General features: G+C 38.3%; 2 long non-coding RNA genes across 2 annotated transcripts in view; one reads left to right on the top strand and one right to left on the bottom strand.

Annotated features, from left to right (window-relative positions):
* The window catches only part of LOC138921878 (uncharacterized), a 91824-nt gene extending 82657 nt beyond the window's left edge, over positions 1-9167 (top strand). Inside the window, exons 3-4 of the long non-coding RNA XR_011434826.1 lie at positions 5450-5602; positions 5718-9167. This is a non-coding gene — a long non-coding RNA (uncharacterized lncRNA). The remainder of the gene's footprint in view (positions 1-5449; positions 5603-5717) is intronic.
* A 4165-nt stretch (positions 9168-13332) lies between these two features.
* Positions 13333-17161, bottom strand: LOC138921879 (uncharacterized). Its single transcript, XR_011434827.1, has 2 exons — positions 16575-17161; positions 13333-15007 (listed from the first exon to the last, which is right to left on the bottom strand). It is a non-coding gene; the product is annotated as an uncharacterized lncRNA (long non-coding RNA).
* Positions 17162-17688: the final 527 nt, after the last annotated feature.

Here is a 17688-nt window from a genome sequence, read left to right as displayed (position 1 = left end):
GAAAAAGATCTGACAATAACAACATAGAAGGGGAAGAGGAGAGGGATGAAACGGCTTAATCTTAGGAAATAATAGTCTATCAGAAAATGGACTATCTCATCTATGAGATGTTTTATACAAACCACATGGTAACCACTAAACAAATAACAAGAAGAGAGACACAAATTATAAATAAGAAGGAAGCCATTATAGAAAACTACCTATCTGAATTTGTAGTCCAAAATTCATGGAATGAGAAACAAAGGAAATGCAGGAGAACCGGAGAATGAGCAATAAAATGGCAGCATTAGGCCCTCACATTTCAATAATCACTTTAAATGTACATGGATTGAATTCTCCAATCAAAAGACACAGAGTGGTAGGATGGATTAAAGAGCAAGCTCCAAAAATATGCTACCTCCAGGAAACATGTCAGCCACAAAGACAAACACAGACTCAGAGCGAAGGATGGAAGACAATACTCCAAGCGAATAGTGAACATAAGAAAGCAGGTGTCGCCATACTTACATCAGACAAAGTAGACTTCAAGGCAAAACAGGTAAAGAGAAACAGAGGGGCAGTTTATAATAATAAAAGGGACACTCCACCAAGAAGACGTAACACTTATAAATATATATGCACCCAACACAGGAGCACCAAAGTGTGTAAAGCAACTATTAACAAAAGTATAAGGAGATATCAACAATAACACAATTATAGAAGGGGACCTCAACACTACACTAACACCAATGGATAGATCATCCTGACAGAAAGTCAACAAGGAAATTGTAGAGTTAAATGAAAAACTAGACCAGATGGACTTAATAGCTACACGTAGAACACTCCATCCAAAAACAGCAGGTTACACATTCTTCTCAAGTGCTCATGGAACATTCTCAAGGATAGACCCTACGCTGGGAAACAAAGCAAGCCTCAACAAATTCAAGAGCATGGAAATAATATCAAGCATATTTTCTGACCATAATGCTGTGAAACTAGAAATCAACTATAAGAAAAAACCTGGAAAAGGGGCAAAAATGTGGAGATTGTACGCTACTGAACAACCAGTGGATCATTGAAGAAATTAAAGAAGAACTCAAATATTATCTGGAGACAAATGAAAATGAAAACACACCATGCCAACTCATTTGAGATGCAGCAAAATTGGTTCTAAGAGGGAAATTCTTCGGAATACAGGCTCACCTCAATAAATAAGAAAAATCTGAGATAAGCAATCTCAAACTACACCTAACAGAATTAGAAAAAGAAGAACAAACAAAACCCAAAGTCAGTAGAAGGAGGGAAATAATAGAAGATAGAGCAGAAATAAATGAAATTGAAACAAAAAAGACAGTAGAAGGATCAATAAAACAAAGAGCTGGTTCTTTGAGAAAATAAACAAAATTGACAAACCCTTAGCCAGGCTCACTGAGAAAAAAAGAGAGAAGACTCAAATAAATAAAATTAGAAATGAAAGAGGAGAAATCACAACGGATACCACAGAAATACAAAAGATTATAAGAGAATACTATGAAAAACTATATGCCAACAAATTGGACAACCTAGAAGAAATGGATAAATTCTTAGACTCTTACAACCTCCCAAGACTGAATCGGGAAGAAACGGAGAATCCAAATAGACCAATCACAAGTAAAGAAATTGAAACAGTAATCAAAGACTTCCCCCAAAATAAAAGTCCAGGACCAGATGGCTTCTCTGGAGAATTGTACCAAACATTCAAAGAAGATTTAATACCTCTCCTTCTCAAACTATTCCAGAAAATCGAGGAAGATGGAGCACTTCCTAACACATTCTATGAAGCCAACATCCTCCTGATCCCAAAACCAGACAAGGACAACACAAAGAAGGAAAACTACAGGCCAATATCACTGATGAACATAGATGCAAAAATCCTCAAAAAAATTTTGGCAAACCGAATACAGCAATACATTAAAAAGATCATACACCATGATCAAGTGAGATTTATACCAGGGACACAGGGATGGTTCAACATCCGCAAGTCAATCAACGTGATACACCCCATTAACAAAGTGAGAAACAAAAACCACATGATCATGTCAATAGATGCAGAGAAAGCATTCGACAAGATCCAACATCCATTTATGATAAAAACTCTCAATAAAATGGGTATAGAAGGAAAGCAACTCAACATAATAAAGGCCATATGTGACAAACCCACAGCCAACATCACACTCAATGGGAAAAAACTGAAAGCCATCCCTCTGAGAACAGGAACAAGACAAGGGTGTCCACTCTCACCACTTTTATTCAACATAGTACTGGAGGTTTTGGCCAGAGCAATTAGTCAGGAAAAAGAAATAAAAGGAATCTAAATAGGCAACGAAGAAGTGAAACTGTTGCTCTTTGCAGATGACATGATCTTATATATAGAAAATCCTGAAGAATTCATTGGAAAACTATTAGAAATAATCAACAACTATAGCAAAGTTGCAGAGTATAAAATCAACTTACATAAATCAGTAGCATTTCTATACTCTAATAATGAGCTAACAGAAAGAGAACTCAAGAATACAATCCCATTCACAATTGCAACAAAAAGAATAAAATATCTTGAGGTAAATTTAGCAAAGGAAGTGAAAGATCTATACAATGAAAACGACAAGACTCTCCTGAAAGAAATTAATGACATAAAGAGATGGAAAGACATTCCATGCACATGTATTGGGAGAATAAACATAGTTAAAATGTCCATACCACCTAAATAAATCTACAGATTCAATGCAATGCCAATCAGAATCCCAATGACATTCTTTACAGAATAAAACAAAGAATCCTAAAATTCATATGGGGCAACAAAATGCCCCGAATTGCTAAAGCAATCCTGAGAAAAAAGAACAAAGCTGGAGGCATCACAATCCCTGACTTCAAAACATATTATAAAGCTACAGTAATCAAATCAGCGTGGTACTGGTACAAAAACAGGCATGCAGATCAATGGAACAGAATTGAAAGCCCAGAAATAAAACCACACATCTACGGACAGCTAATCTTTGACAAAGGAACTGAGAACATACAATGGAGAAAAGAAAGTCTCTTCAACAAATGATGTTGGGAAAACTGGACAGCCACATGTAAAAGAATGAAAATAGACCATTCTTTTACATAATTCACAAAAATAAACTCAAAATGGATCAAAGACCTAAAGGTAAGACCTGAAACCTAAGGTTTCTAGAAGAAAATATAGGCAGTACACTATGACATCAGTCTCAAGAGGATCTTTTCGGACACCATATCTTCTCAGACAAGGGAAACAATAGAAAGAATTTAAAAATGAGACTTCATCAGGCTAAAGATCTTCTTCAAGGCAAGGGAAAACAGGATTGAAACAAAAAAACAACCCACCAATTGGGAAAAAATATTTGCAAATCATATATCCGACAAAGGGTTAATCTCCATAATACATAAAGAACTCACACAACTCAACAACAAAAAGTCAAACAACCCGATCAAAAAATGGGCAGGGGACATGAACAGACATTTCCCCAAGAAGATATATAGATGGATGATAGGCACATGAAAAGATGCTCATCATCGCTGATCATCAGGGAAATGAAAATCAAAACTACACTAAAATATCACCTTACACCCGTTAGACTGGCTGTCATAACCAAGACAAAAAACAACAAATGTTGGAGAGGTTGTGGAGAAAAAGGAACCCTCATACACTGCTGGTGGGAATGCAAACTGGTGCAGCCACTATGGAAAACAGTATGGAGATTTCTCAAAAAATTAAAAATAGAAATACCGTATGACCCAGCCATTCCACTACTGGTTATCTATCCAAAGAACTTGAAATCAGCAATTCCAAAAGTCCCATGCACCCCTTTGTTCATTACAGCATTATTTACAATAGCCAAGATGTGGAAGCAACCTAAGTGCCCAGTGACTGATGATTGGATAAAGAAGATATGGTATGTATATGTAATGGAATGCTACTCAGCCATAAAAAAGGATAAAATCGTCCCATTCACAACAACATGGATGGACCTGGAGGGTATTATGTTAAGTGCAATAAGCCAGATAGAGAAAGACAATCTCTGTATGACTCCACTCGTATGTGGAAGTTAAACACATGGACAAAGAGAACAGATTAGTAGTTACAGGGGAAAGGGGGGATAAGGGGTGAGCACAAAGGGTGAAGTGGTGCACCTACAACATGACTGACAAATAATAATGTACAACTGCAATTTCACAAGGTTGTAAACTATCATAATCTCAATAAAAAGTTTTTTAAAATAGCCTCCTCTTCACTCATTAATAAAAAGACAAGCCCACTAACTGTTTTCTCATAGGCCACTCTGAGTTCATAAACAATAGGAAAATGGATGATAAGCTAATTCGCAGCTAGTGAAGTTCTCCATCTGGAAATATTTTAAAGATAGTTTATCAGAACAAATATTCAAATGCCTCTACTTCAGTATCTTTCTTAACATTTGGAAGGAGCATAACCTGAATGAGAACCTGTAGGTAAACACCTGATAATAGCGTTCACCATGGCCATACACGTTTATGCCAGATCAGCTTGTAAAATGGGTGAAGCCTGATATTGCCAGGGATCTTAGTTTTGCCCAGAACTTGCAATGGCAACAAGTGTAAACAAGCTGTGAAATAACAGTGGCATAGTTCAGTCAGTTACTCTTGCCTTAGTAGCCTTAAGCAAGAAAAACTAAGATCAGTTTTAAGCAGGCTCGTCACAATGGGAGGGGAATGAGGATGCCATTTGTTTAGATAGAACAACTTGGAGATAAAAAAATAATCCCAGAATAAACACAGAATACCATTCCAACTTATATTTATTGCCTGCCTGTTCTGTGCAACATGCTTCCAGTTCCTACAGCCCTTGCATTGGTCATGAAGAGGATCAAAAGTAATTGCAAGGGCAGCCTTGGAAAACAAGAAATAAATAAAACTCATACAGTTTAGTATAACATTTAATAAGAGCTTATACTTGCAGGCACTGATCATGCTAGGCATTAGGACAATGAAGAAAAAGACATAGCTCCACTCTCATATGATCATATAAACAAATGTAGTCCTCTAAATCAATTTAAAAGATGCTATTCTAAATTCCCTGTCACAATATGACTTGACTGTACATTGGTGTGTGAGCCACGTTCACCACATCCTGATGAAAAGTTGAGGCTGATATTGCTCATGACACAGAAAGCTGCCTCGTGAGGCTCTGGCACTTCAGAGAAGGTGTGCCCAGACCTGACTGAATTCTCAGAGGACAGGGTGAGGAAGCTGGAAATGCTTTTCCAGGACTCCGGACTGATGAGGCAGCCATCAGTCATCAATCCACAAGAAACAAAGAGTCTTTGATTCCAGTGTGGGCCTCAGGGCCATACTGGTTAGTGCTGCTTCAACTGAGTTTGCCCCAGACTACCAGATACTGTAGGATTCATTGTCACTCTCTACTCACCAACAGGAAGCAGCAGCAGGAACTCCTGAGAGAGGAATACTTGTCCAGAAGCAGAAGGGAAGTTGGAAGCAGGTTATGATCTTTCTTTGCACTAACAGAAAGGACAAAGCAGTATGCTCCATGTAGTTCTCTAAAAGCTTCAAAGACAGAACTTCTAAGGTAGGAGTAAAGAACTGACCAATTAGTATTTCACTTATACTAAATTATCAGTACAGACCCTCTTAGTCATAAAATCTTTTTTTCACTATTTCTTCGTTTAAAAATTTTTTTTCAGGTTGATATTTACCTTAATGGAGAACATGTCAAAACCTTCCATGAAGCGCTCACATTTAGATTAGACACCTTGGCTTCACCAAATTTCCCCAAGATAGATGATGCCCTAAAAGGCATATTCATTTTCTCTACTTGGTATTTTCTGCCGAAACAGTTATTCTCTCCACTCTTCATTACTTATTCTTTCTTCCAGTGTATTTTTGGTGTATTTGTAAAGGTGATGTGGCAAGTATGTAGGATACTTTGGCAGCAAGTACTAATGTAGGTTATCTGAGGTCAGGTCATGGTAAGACCTGAGTGTGGCATACAGGACAGAGTTGGGGGTTTTGTTCATGAAAGGTACTGAATAGATTAAGATTCTTGGAGAAAAATGATGAGCCTACAATTCTATTTGGTCTCTCATCTCTTTCTTGATGAGAGGATCCAAGCAAATGTAGAGGTTCTTGTTGCATAAATCAAGGTTAGGCCTACGTAAGTAGAAGGCTAGATTTTAGGTTGGATTCAGAGAGAAAAACTTTCAGAAAAATGATCTTATCTTAGCTGGAGTGAGGGAGAGAGCTAACCCTCTAGGGAAGGTAGGAAGGGTCCACCATGATCGCTATGGAAAATACTCATGAAGGAACATTTGAATCAGAAAGACAGAGGGTGAGCTTTGAAAGCTCTCAGCCTTTTAGAGATTCAGCTTCAGGAAACTAAAATATAGTAGTCCCCCCTTATCCTCAGGGATATGAGACCTCCAGTGGATATCTGAAACTGAATAGCACCCAACCCTATATATTCTGTGTTTTTTCCTATACATACATACTTATGATAAAGTTTAATTTATAAATTAGGCACAGTAAGAGATTAACAACAATAACTAATAGTGACATAAGACAATTATAACAATATACTGTAATAAAAGTTAATGTAGATCTTAGTAACCTCAGCATATGATTTTTTTTCTTTCCTTAAGTCGAAAACTTTCATCTTTTCACTAAAAGGAAGCTTTTTATGGCTTCTCTATGGTATATCTGAATTGCCAGCATCACTACTCTTGTGCTTTGAGGCCATTATTAAGTAAAATAAGGGTCACTTCAACACAAGCACGCGGATACCAGGACAGTCAGTCCCATAACTGTTGACTACTAAGTGACTAATGAGTGGTAGCAAATATGCCTATACAGTGTGCATGGGCTGGACAGAGGGGTGATTCATGTCCTGGGAACAAGATGGTGCAAGATTTCATCATGCTACCCAGAATGGCTCACAACATAATACTTATGAATTGTTTATTTCTAGAATTTTCCATGTAATAATTTCGGACCACGGGTAACTGAAACCATGTATAAAAGAGGACTACTGTAAACCCACAATCTACTCTAACTTGTCATATTCCTTTCTACATTTGGATCAGCTTCACATTTTATCCTTTGGGCTCTCAATGGTTATGAAGTTTCTTCAAGAATTTCTTTAACGTGAAGGTTTTCTTTTAGCTGGCATGGATTCCTCTGGGACATCTTCATCCTTTTAGTCACAATCACTTCCCTCATTTATGTTGAGAAATTTCCTCTGGCTGTGGATCTAGGGTCTTTCAAATGTTGAAAGTGTCAACATTCCTACTGTCAGCTCTTTCTTCTCTAATTTGATTTACAATTGATTCAAATTTTACCTCCCATGTTATTACTTATTATTTCTTTGCTACACTTTATTATAAAACAAAATTCAACCAAGTAAGTTGGAAGATCTAATTGGCTTTATTAAGTGATTCATGAATCGAGCAGCTGACATCCCTTCTAGCAAGTAGAAGGGCGCTGTGAGGGGTTGTACAAACTGGAAGGTTTTTATAGCCAGGAGGGTAGGGCAGGGGAATCATTGGCAAAACAAGAGAAAAGATTATTTTTAGGCCAGGCCATCTCCTCTAGGGGGAAGGGACCGGCAAGGATTTTATCATGTAGATTGCCTCCTCTTCCTCTGAGGAATGGGGAGGGCTCATCTGACAGATTACCTCATTAGTGCTGACCAGAAAATTTCAGACTGGCCGACTAAAATCACCTTTCTGGGAGAGGTTGAAACTGCAGTTAGGTCGGGTATTAAGTCTAGGTTTAGGATCATGGACTTGAGCACAAGTGATGCCATTTGGGGCCTGGAGTTTTCTTTTCGACATCTTCCATCATTCTCAGCCAATTCTCTCCATGATCCAGTTTTGTAAAATGCCATGTGGATTTATCGCTAGGAGACAAGGAAGCAACACAACTATACACTTTGGGTATGTGTGCAAACTGAATAATAATTATGTGATTACGTCCAGTTGATACATTGGGGTAACTGAAATTGGAACTGTGTTGTTTGGGGATTGGTGTTAATAAGCTAAATTTTGGTAACTGAAAGTTGTTCATATTGAAACTGTGCAAAATGAGGATTGCGTATTTTTCAAAGGGTTTACATTATAATTGTCAATGTGCTTCTTGGCCTAATTTTAATTTTCATATGCTTATGAAATTTGCTTTAAAGATATTTTACAATTGAGCATTTTTTTCCCACTCTTTTGGAATCATTTTCTTACTAATTCATTTTAAGGAGGTCTTACTGGTTTTGCATATCCTTTACATTTATCTTGGTGAACTGGTATTTATTGCATGGTTCCCTAGCTTAAATTAAATGCTGTTCAACCTTAGAGAGTATCTATAAAGTTTCGGTCTCCCACGAAGATGAGATGTGGATTTAAAGTCTAAACAAAGAGTTATTATTCCCACAAAATCATCATAAAAAGAAAAACTCTGAAATGTTCTGCTTCCCATTTGTTAAATGACACTGTAGATCTTTAGCTTTCTACTAATTATGCAGGTACGCTCATTTAGGATCATGTGAATATCTCAACTAATATTGTCACCTGCTCTCATTTTATTATTGGTTTTACATAAAAATTGGATTTTTTTTTAAGCAAAGCATATAGTTATGCCTCATGAATGTTGTGTTCTTAGAAATCTAAAGAAACATGTATTCAACCTAGAGTGTTGAGAGAAAATTCCTCCAAAAAGGGATTATCTAATCTTGACCAACTAAACTGCTCTCTGTAACTTCCATGTCAGAACAACCACGTTCCATATGACCATCTTTTAATTTTTTTTAATGTATCTCTTCAATTTTCTTCCACTGGTAGATCTACTAAGTGGTTCACTGACATATCGTTTAGAAGATCTGGCCAATACAAGAAGTGGGGACAGGGGCTGCCCTGTGGCCGAGTTGTTAAGTTCACGTGCTCCATCTCAGCGGCCCAGGGTTTTGCTGGTTCAGATCCTGGGCATGGACATGGCGCCGCTCATCAAGCCATGCTGAGGCAGTGTCCCACATAGCAGAACTAGAATGTACAACTATGTACCGGGAGGCTTTGGGGAGAGGAAGAAAAAAAGAAAAAATATTGGCAACAGATGTTAGCTCAGGTACCAATCTTTAAAAAAAAAAAGAAAAACAAGTGAGGACAAAGGCAAGTCTGCAAATATCGGTATGTTTTTGCTTATAAAAACCATTTTTCACATCTCTAAAATTGATTTCAGTCATTTAATAAGTTTTCATTTGGATTCAAAGTCTTTCGTTACTGTTATTGGTTAAGCTACATTGAGATGTCCAAGGCTGCATAACTGTTTTCTTACTGACTGACATAACAAATAAACAAAAACGTGTACTTCAGAGAAGCTTTGGCTCTCAATGTAATAATTCATTTTCACAAAAAATAAATATTTTTAACATATTTGGGGCCAGAAAATCCACTCCTATTTCATAGTATTACAATGTACTTCTTCTATGAATTGGCCTTTTGCCAAGAGCTCCCTTTTAGTCTTTTCTCTGATGTTCTCTAAATAGTACAATACATCATTATTATCACCATAGTTCTATTTTTCCTTATTCATATATATTTTCTTTTCTTTCTTTCTTTTTTTTTGGAGGAAGTTTAGCCCTGAGCTAACATCTGCCACCAATCCTCCTCTTTTTGCCAAGGAAGACTGGCCCTGAGCTCACATCCGTGCCCATCTTCCTCTACTTTATATGTGGGACACCTGCCACAGCATGGCTTGCCAAGCAGTGCTATGTCCACACCCGGGATCCGAACCAGTGAACCCTGGGTCTCCAAAGCGGAACATGTGCACTTAACTGCTGCGCCACTGGGCCAGCCCCTATATTTTCTTTATTTATATATTTTTAAAGAAGATCTCTTCACTTTTAAAACTCCTTTCTCCTTCTTTTCTTCTCCAGAAATTGCTGGATCCTTTCCTTTTCTTCTTAGAGTAATTTCCCTGGTTCCTTCTCCTTTTTAACCTCATGGAATACCATTCACTCATCTCTTTACTGAAATCCCAAGAATAACCAAACTTTTTTAATAAATGCCTTTAAGTGGACTGTAAAAGTTATTATCCTTTAGTAAAAATAATATATAAAAATCATAGTGGACCTAAATCTCTATCATCTCATGAGTTGGTAAACTGAAAGAAATGCAGTGTACAGATTCTTATTCAAGGTGCCTGCATCTGAAATCCTATAAACAATGACTCCATTGCTGCTTTGTCTGTAGATGGCAGGCTCTCTGGATTATAGTGACAGCCAGTTTGTGTACTCAGCCGCACTGTTACCTGCTGTATTTATTTGAGCCGTGTGAGCTGAGGTGACTAAAAGGAATGGACTAGCCAACCTTTTCTTCCTGATGATAAAAGAGAGGAGTTTGCATTCTCAAAAAAAATTGAGACATTTATATCTGCTATTTTTTTAGTCAAAAAATATTTAGCCCCTACCATTCCCTAGTACTTCAGTTGTGAGTGGAAATATAGCAGTGAACATGATAGTCAAGGTCCTTAACCTTGGCAACTAGTCTTTTCAAGTGAATAGCCCAACATTCTTCATTTGATTTTGTGTCACTCTTCCATCCTCTCTTTGCAAGTTGCCACTATATGGTATATACTTAGTTTCAAAAATTAAAGGAATGAAAATAAGTTTTCTTAGAATTTCATAGTACCCCTTGAGATAACTAGAATTGACAGATAAAATAAAGAATGTCTTGTTAAATTTGAATTTCAGGTAAACAAGGAGGAATTTTAATGTATGTCCCACGCAATATTTAGGTATATCCTAAATTAGAGATACCTAAATCTGGCAACCCTAAATTAGAGAAACTCTGGACATTGGCAAAGCAGAGAGAATGATACTCACCACCAAGAGATTCGCCTTGATGACAACAATTTGTCCTTTGTATCCACCCCAAATCTCCCCACCACTCCCATCCCCACCTGATATACAACATCCTCCCAGAATCAGATTAAGGTACTTCAAATTAGTGAGTCATCTTAATCCATCTTCAGCATATGTGCTTATTAATGTAATGTTTTGTATACAATAGGCATCATAGCACGGCACCCTCTCTACTACCCATACTTAAAAAAATTTGCGATGGCTTACATCATAGAAGATTACTTCCAACATATTCTGCATAAAGAACAACCTGAAGGGAATTCAGTAATAAGGTATGGTTCAATTTAAGTGATTAAATTACCACATTTATATTTGGGAGTTATAAGTCATCGATGGTGTTGATTTTGAATTAGATCAATAGGTTTTATTTTGATTCTAGGACTTTTATCTCTTGCCCACATTATGGGAGATTAAAAAAGCAGAAGACATGATCATTATCTTTCAAAAGGAACTGGTGGTCTTGCTAAATTGACACTCTTTGTATACTTGTCAAATTGAGAAGATTTGGAGCATCTCGAGGTCAGTATGAGACCCTTTGATATATGCTAAATTGGATGGTCCAAACACTAAACCTAGGAGATGAGAGGGAGCTGTGTGACATGGGCTTGGGAAAACCTTGATGGAAATAGTATGTTAGCCCTTTAGATGCTGCCTCAGTGTCAGAATCTTAACGTAATTGAATCATATGCCAGAGAATATTTATTAATGAAATATAAGTCTCTTTTGGTTGCTCACTGTAAATGAAATGTAAGTAGTCTAATTTTCTCAAAATTCAGAAGTTTTTAAAGAGTATAAAATATATTCAAATTATGGGGTAGTATATACATTTTAAAACGCTATATATGTATTGTTTGACATTATGCTATGTTTTCTTTAAAGATGATTAACATTTTTTTCTTGAAATCAGGTTTCTCTTTCATTACTACTTAGTGTCTGTTCATTTTCTGATAATTGACTTTTAGAAATTCATATAACTTAACAGTTTATTCTAAGCCCAGAGGCTTGAAATGAATAATTAGATGAAGTTATTTACCATCCAAAGTCAGCAATCAGAACATTCAAAGCTAAAGGTGGTGTAATAGATGTTACTACTTCTGTATAAAATATAATCTTTTCTTTAGTCTTAGATTTTGGAATATGGTCTAACAAACACATTGCGAGTTTTCTTTATTTTAGCTCATGAGTGTTTTATGCCTCACTAAAAGGCACACTGAGGCTCTACATTATTTTTGGCCCTACTTCAACCCAAAGTAAAGCCCTTTGGCACTCCCTCACGCTCTAGATGGGTCTTATGAAATGCCTTGGCCTATTTCAGATATTTGGAAATGTCAGATAAGTAGCTATTGGGGCTGGAAAGTGCTACTACACTTCGATAAAGAAGATTAGAAGGCAGGGCATTGCAGTTAGAGGGTCTATGCAAGAGTTTTGGGAAGACAGGCAGGGACCAAAACCAGACAGATCACCATCAGTGTTTTGAGTGGGAGGAGTGTTTGAAGTGGGCTAAGGTTGAAGAATCAATGTGGCAAGGCTTAATTGAGGGCCGTGACCCAGAAGACTGGGGTCAAGACAGGGTGAAGTTATTGGCAGGATGAAGTCCATTGGCTTAGCCCTATGGGACAGGCTGAGGGGAGGCTGAGGTCATGATCAGATGAGTTAGCAAGGCATACTGAGAATTTCTTAAGGAACCTAAGACAGTTGATGAGCAGAAGCCAAGGTCTAGCTGTGAGATAGTACTAGGTATCAGTTCCCCTAAGTTATTTTGATAAGAGGCTATATTTAACTTAGACCTTTTCTCTGTCTGGGCAGGTCCAAGTCTTGCACAGACAGCTCTGCTACTGCGTCAGTATTTCTAGAACTGTGTTTGTTGGAGCAAATCAGCAGCTGTATTTTCAAACTCCCAAGATCTGAGCCATGTTTGTGTGCTCCGCCCAGAGACCTCAGCAGGGCCTCTCTTAGAGACTAAGTCCTCTGATTTCCTTTGTCTGCCTTTGTGGGACTTTTACTCGAGTCCCTCCTCACCTCCTCATCCTGGGCAAAGGGCCAGGCTTAGAAAACCAGGCTTTGGATCAGGGTTTAGACATACTTCGCCTATAAAAATGTCTCTGAATCAGCAATAATTAACATCCTGTGCCGCTCTAAAATGCTATGTGTGCTTAGGAATTGCTCTTGCTGGAGACAGATCTAGGCATGTAGGATGGGGATGATATATTCTCAATCAATGGGGGGGAAATCTAGGAACATTTCTTTTACTGTCTCCTTATCAAAGCTTTTAAAACTACTGAACTCTGATCTTAGGTTTCTAAGTGTTACTGGGGAAGGCCATATACTAGGCTGATTTGATTCTGCTGTAGTGTCAGGCTGTCTAATGTCAGCGAAATGATTCTCAACCTAGGACATTTGGAAATTAACGAGGATGTTTTTTGATTATCACAAAGACAGAGGAGCAATCCTAGCATTGAATGCACAGGAGCCGGTGACGCTAAACTTCCTACAATGCACAGGAGAGTTCTGCCAAACCAAGAATTACCCTGCACAAAACTCCTATAGCACACCCACAATTGGCAATGCTTGTAGTGGTCTCTAGTTGAGTCCCAGCTGCATTCCCCCTAGAAACTGTCTTCAAATTTTTCTGCTCTTCTCAAATCCACTCAGTTATTGGCGTTACAGATAATTTTATAGTCCTGTTTCTTCAGAATCTTGAGATCATTCCACAAAAACTGAACTTCCTTCCCTCTTCTCCTTACTGTTCTCTCTCTGGGCCCACCTTGTTCTCCTTCTCCTCTCAGAGAAAGAAATCTTTTATCTCTTTTCCAGGGATAAAGACAGCTGCACCCAAGGCTTTGGTCCTGTCCCACCGGTTTCCATCCCATCCCACTCTATCCACCCCCCATTCCCAACTCTGTCTCTTGCATCTTTAATGCCTTGCCAGTCCTGTCTTCCCCTTAGAAAAGTACTTGAGGTTTCTTATCTTAAGTATCAAATAAAAGCATAAACAAAAACTCTTAAACCTGCTGCTTACCCCCTCAAATCAACATTCCATTTCATTTCTTCAGGGTAGGGCGCAGCATCAGTTAAGTGTTTTGTGCACTCACTTCTTGTTTCTTCACTGTCTGCTGGCTCCTAAAACCCTCATAATCTGGTTTCAATTTCCCTAATTCTGTTCTCCTGAAAGTTACCTCAATGACAAGTTGCCAGATCACTGACTCTTCAAATTCTTTGGATTTCTCTGCAAAATTGGATCTCTTATTAAAGATCATTTCTCCTCCCTTTGCTTCAGTTTGCCTCTTGATGTTCCCAAGAAGACTAGGGCAGCCACACCATGATGAGCTTCTTCATTTTCCGCCCTCCATTTTAGTATTTCCGTATCCGCAGTGTCCAGGATTCTGGCTGTTCCATCTTTGGGGCTCCTTTTCCTCAGCCTTTTTCCATACACTGGATACAGGTGTTGGCCACCCTCCACTCACTGTCCTTAGCCTTCTTCTAAACTAAATGAGTGATCCTCAGATCTACAGACATAGAAAGCCATAAGCCCTCTCTTGAACTCCAGGCCAGACTGCCAGCTGCCTGGAAGGTCCACTGCCACTCCCTGAATTTAACAAAATAAAATCTAAAACATTTTGATTATTTCTTTTATAGCAGTGTGAGTTTGGTCATCAATTTGTGTGTGACTGTTTCCACTATGAGCCTGAGAACTCCTTGAAGACAAGGATGATTTCTTCTTTAATTTTTGCCTAACATCTAGTGCTTTGAAAATGTTAATTGGGGGGCTGGCCTGATGGCATGGTGGTTAAGTTCATGCGCTCTGCTCCAGTGGCCTGAGGTTTGCAAGTTCAATTCTTGGGTGCAGACCTACACACTGCTCATCAAGCCATGCTGTGGTGGTTTCCCGCATACGAAATAGAGAAAGATGGGCAACAGATGTTAGCTCAGGGGCAATCTTCCTCACCAAAAAAAAAAAAGTTAATTGGATAATAAAGAAATTGATGAGTGAGTGAAGACTTGAAGCTCCTTTAGAAGATAGATTGTGTCTTTCATATCCATTGTCCAATGCCCAGCAGACTGCTTGGCACCCTGTAGGAAGTAAGCAAATATTTTTTGAGTGAATCTGTCTTCTTTTCTTGAATTAGCTAAAATATACTGTAAATATCTTAAAAAGGCAACATAATATATAAAGTTTTCCAGATTTGTTTTACCATGAAAGCATTTTACTGATGCTACATCAGTTTGTATCTCCTGAAAGAGACTTCCATAGAGCATAAGTCTGGGAGCTAGAGACCAAGACTACTATAATAGGATCCTAATTTCTCTCCCTGACTTCAGTTCATCTTTTTGTTTTAAATCTGTCATTAAAAAGAATCTTCAACTAGTTTTCCTGAAATCTAGCTCTGATAGATTATTCCCTTGTTTACCTTCCCTGCCAGAAAAAGGAAATTCTTAATGGCTCCCAAAGACTTACCTCATAAACTTTCCAAAAGTCTAATTCTTTAGCACAGTGCAATAGCCAGGATAAATTAGGTTATGCTGCATTAGCAAACGCTTCAGAAGTCTCAGTGGATTAAAACAACAGATATTTATTTCTTACTCATGTTATGTGTCCATCACATGTTGGCAGGGAGACTGCTCATTTTTACTGGCTCAGGGACTCAGGCTGGTGGAGGGAAGAGGGGAGAGAGAGCTCTGGAGTGTCTTGCACTGGCAATTAACTACTCTGACCAGGAAATGACATGTCACTTCCACTCAAAACTTATGGCCAGAAGTAGTAATGTGACCCTATTCCATCACAATGGGGCAGGAAGTACATTTATATCATATGTCTAAAAGGAGATAAAACCAGAGGTATTTGAGAAACAACACTCATGACACCACACATAGCAGACATGCCCTGTATGATCTTCTCTAATCTATCTTTCCTGGTTTGTTTCTTTTATCATACATCCTACATACATTTCAGTCAAGCTAGGCCATTTCTGTCGTTCATTCAATAACCAGTAAATGTTTACCATGTACCTACTGTGTGTCAGGCACTGAGATAAAAATGAACAAAAGTGAACAAGCCCCAGGAAGGGGATAGACAATGAACAGTCAATTCCATTACTGAGTGATGTGGGCCACCCTGGTACTAGGGGAGCACAGAAGATAAGCACCAAACCCCAGCTTTGTGTGTATGGGGGCAAAGGAGTGGGAGCAGATGGAAGCAGAAGTGGGAGAGACCTAAACTGAGTCTTGAAGAACAAATAGATGTTAATTTGCCAAGATGGAGGTGGGGAGGTGTCTCAGACAGGAGGAGGGAATGAGAGGAAGGGTGTTCTAATCTCAGGGAACAGAGAGGGAGAGCTTGCAAGTAGGAAGTCAGCACAGATGAGACTGAAGATGGGAGCCTTGGTCAGAATGTGGAGTGCCTCTTTGCTGGGCTAAAGAGCTTGGACTTTACTGTCCCCCAAATATAACCTGCTTTCCCAACTCCGTGTCTCAGATCACACTATTTCTCTCTGACGACCTGCCCTCCTTCCCATCTGGCTTTTCGTAACCAAATACTCATAGCTACCCATACAAATCCTAACTCAAATGATCCTTCCCGTGTGGACCATCCTGAATTCTCCCAGGCAGAAACAGTCTCCACTTTTTGCTCTTTAATCACCTTCTGCTTCGCTTTGGCATGCGTGTCTCTCTGTTTTGTATTAAAGTTGTGTCTACTTGCTGGCACTGTCTGCTCCTTGAAGGATATAGGGTATGTTTTGTTCTTCCTTTATGCTGTCCTTACATTCTTTCCTGCTGGGCACCAAGCACATAATAAATACTCAATATTTGTAACCCTTTGATCACTTTTTCATAGATTTTTAGTATCAATTTGCAAGCTAGTATTTAGTAGTGAAGAGAATATCTTTTTCAATGAGAAAATATCTTTAGGAAAAGAAATCATTTAATGTATCTACTTTTTTGAGAGAGTTTTTTTGGGAGGCTTTTAAAAATACTTTGAATTATTAATTATTATAATTGGGGTCCATTTTCTTTGATTGGTGTTAGAATGAATTTTTGAGAATGGAAAGTAAAGCTTTTGGGAGAAAGCTTAGAGAGTTTAATTTGTGAGAATTATCAGGATTGTGTTAAGATGTCTTAGTTCCTAAAGGTTTAATTTTTTTTTTTTTTAATGATTGGCACCTGAGCTAACAACTGTTGCCAACCTTTTTTCTTTTTCTGCTTTATCTACTCCCCCTCCCGCCCAGCACATAGTTGTATATCTTAGTTGCAGGTCCTTCTAGTTGTGGGATGTGGGACGCCGCCTCAATGTGGCCTGATGAGCGGTGCCATGTCCGCACCCAGGATCCGAACCCTGGGCCGCTGCAGTGGAACGCGAGAACTTAACCACTCGGCCACAGAGGCGGCCTCTAATTTTTAAGCTATATTTTTATGTTGGTGGAAAGTTTCATTCAACTGTTTTTTCAGACATATTGTGAATGTCATTTACTAAAAGTTATGTAATTAAATATTTTAGGAAAATTTGCATGTTTCATGTTTCTAAATTTTTTTAGTTTTCTGCCTTAAAAAAAATCTGTTGTCCTAAGGAAATCAATTTGCATCATAGTGGAGGTATTTTGTCAGAAATAGAAAGACATATATTCTATTGCTGTTCAGTTTCTGTTTCAGTGAATATTCAGTATTTGAATTAAGTAATAAAGTACTCTCCCTAAGAATGTATAGTAATAGCTCCTCTAATATTCAACATTAGGGGGCCGGCCCAATGGGGTAGTGGT

Source organism: Equus caballus, chromosome 2, assembly GCF_041296265.1.
Source record: "Equus caballus isolate H_3958 breed thoroughbred chromosome 2, TB-T2T, whole genome shotgun sequence".
NCBI lineage: Eukaryota > Metazoa > Chordata > Mammalia > Perissodactyla > Equidae > Equus > Equus caballus.
Note: the sequence above shows the minus strand (reverse complement) of the source record. Positions and strands in the feature narration are given on the sequence as shown.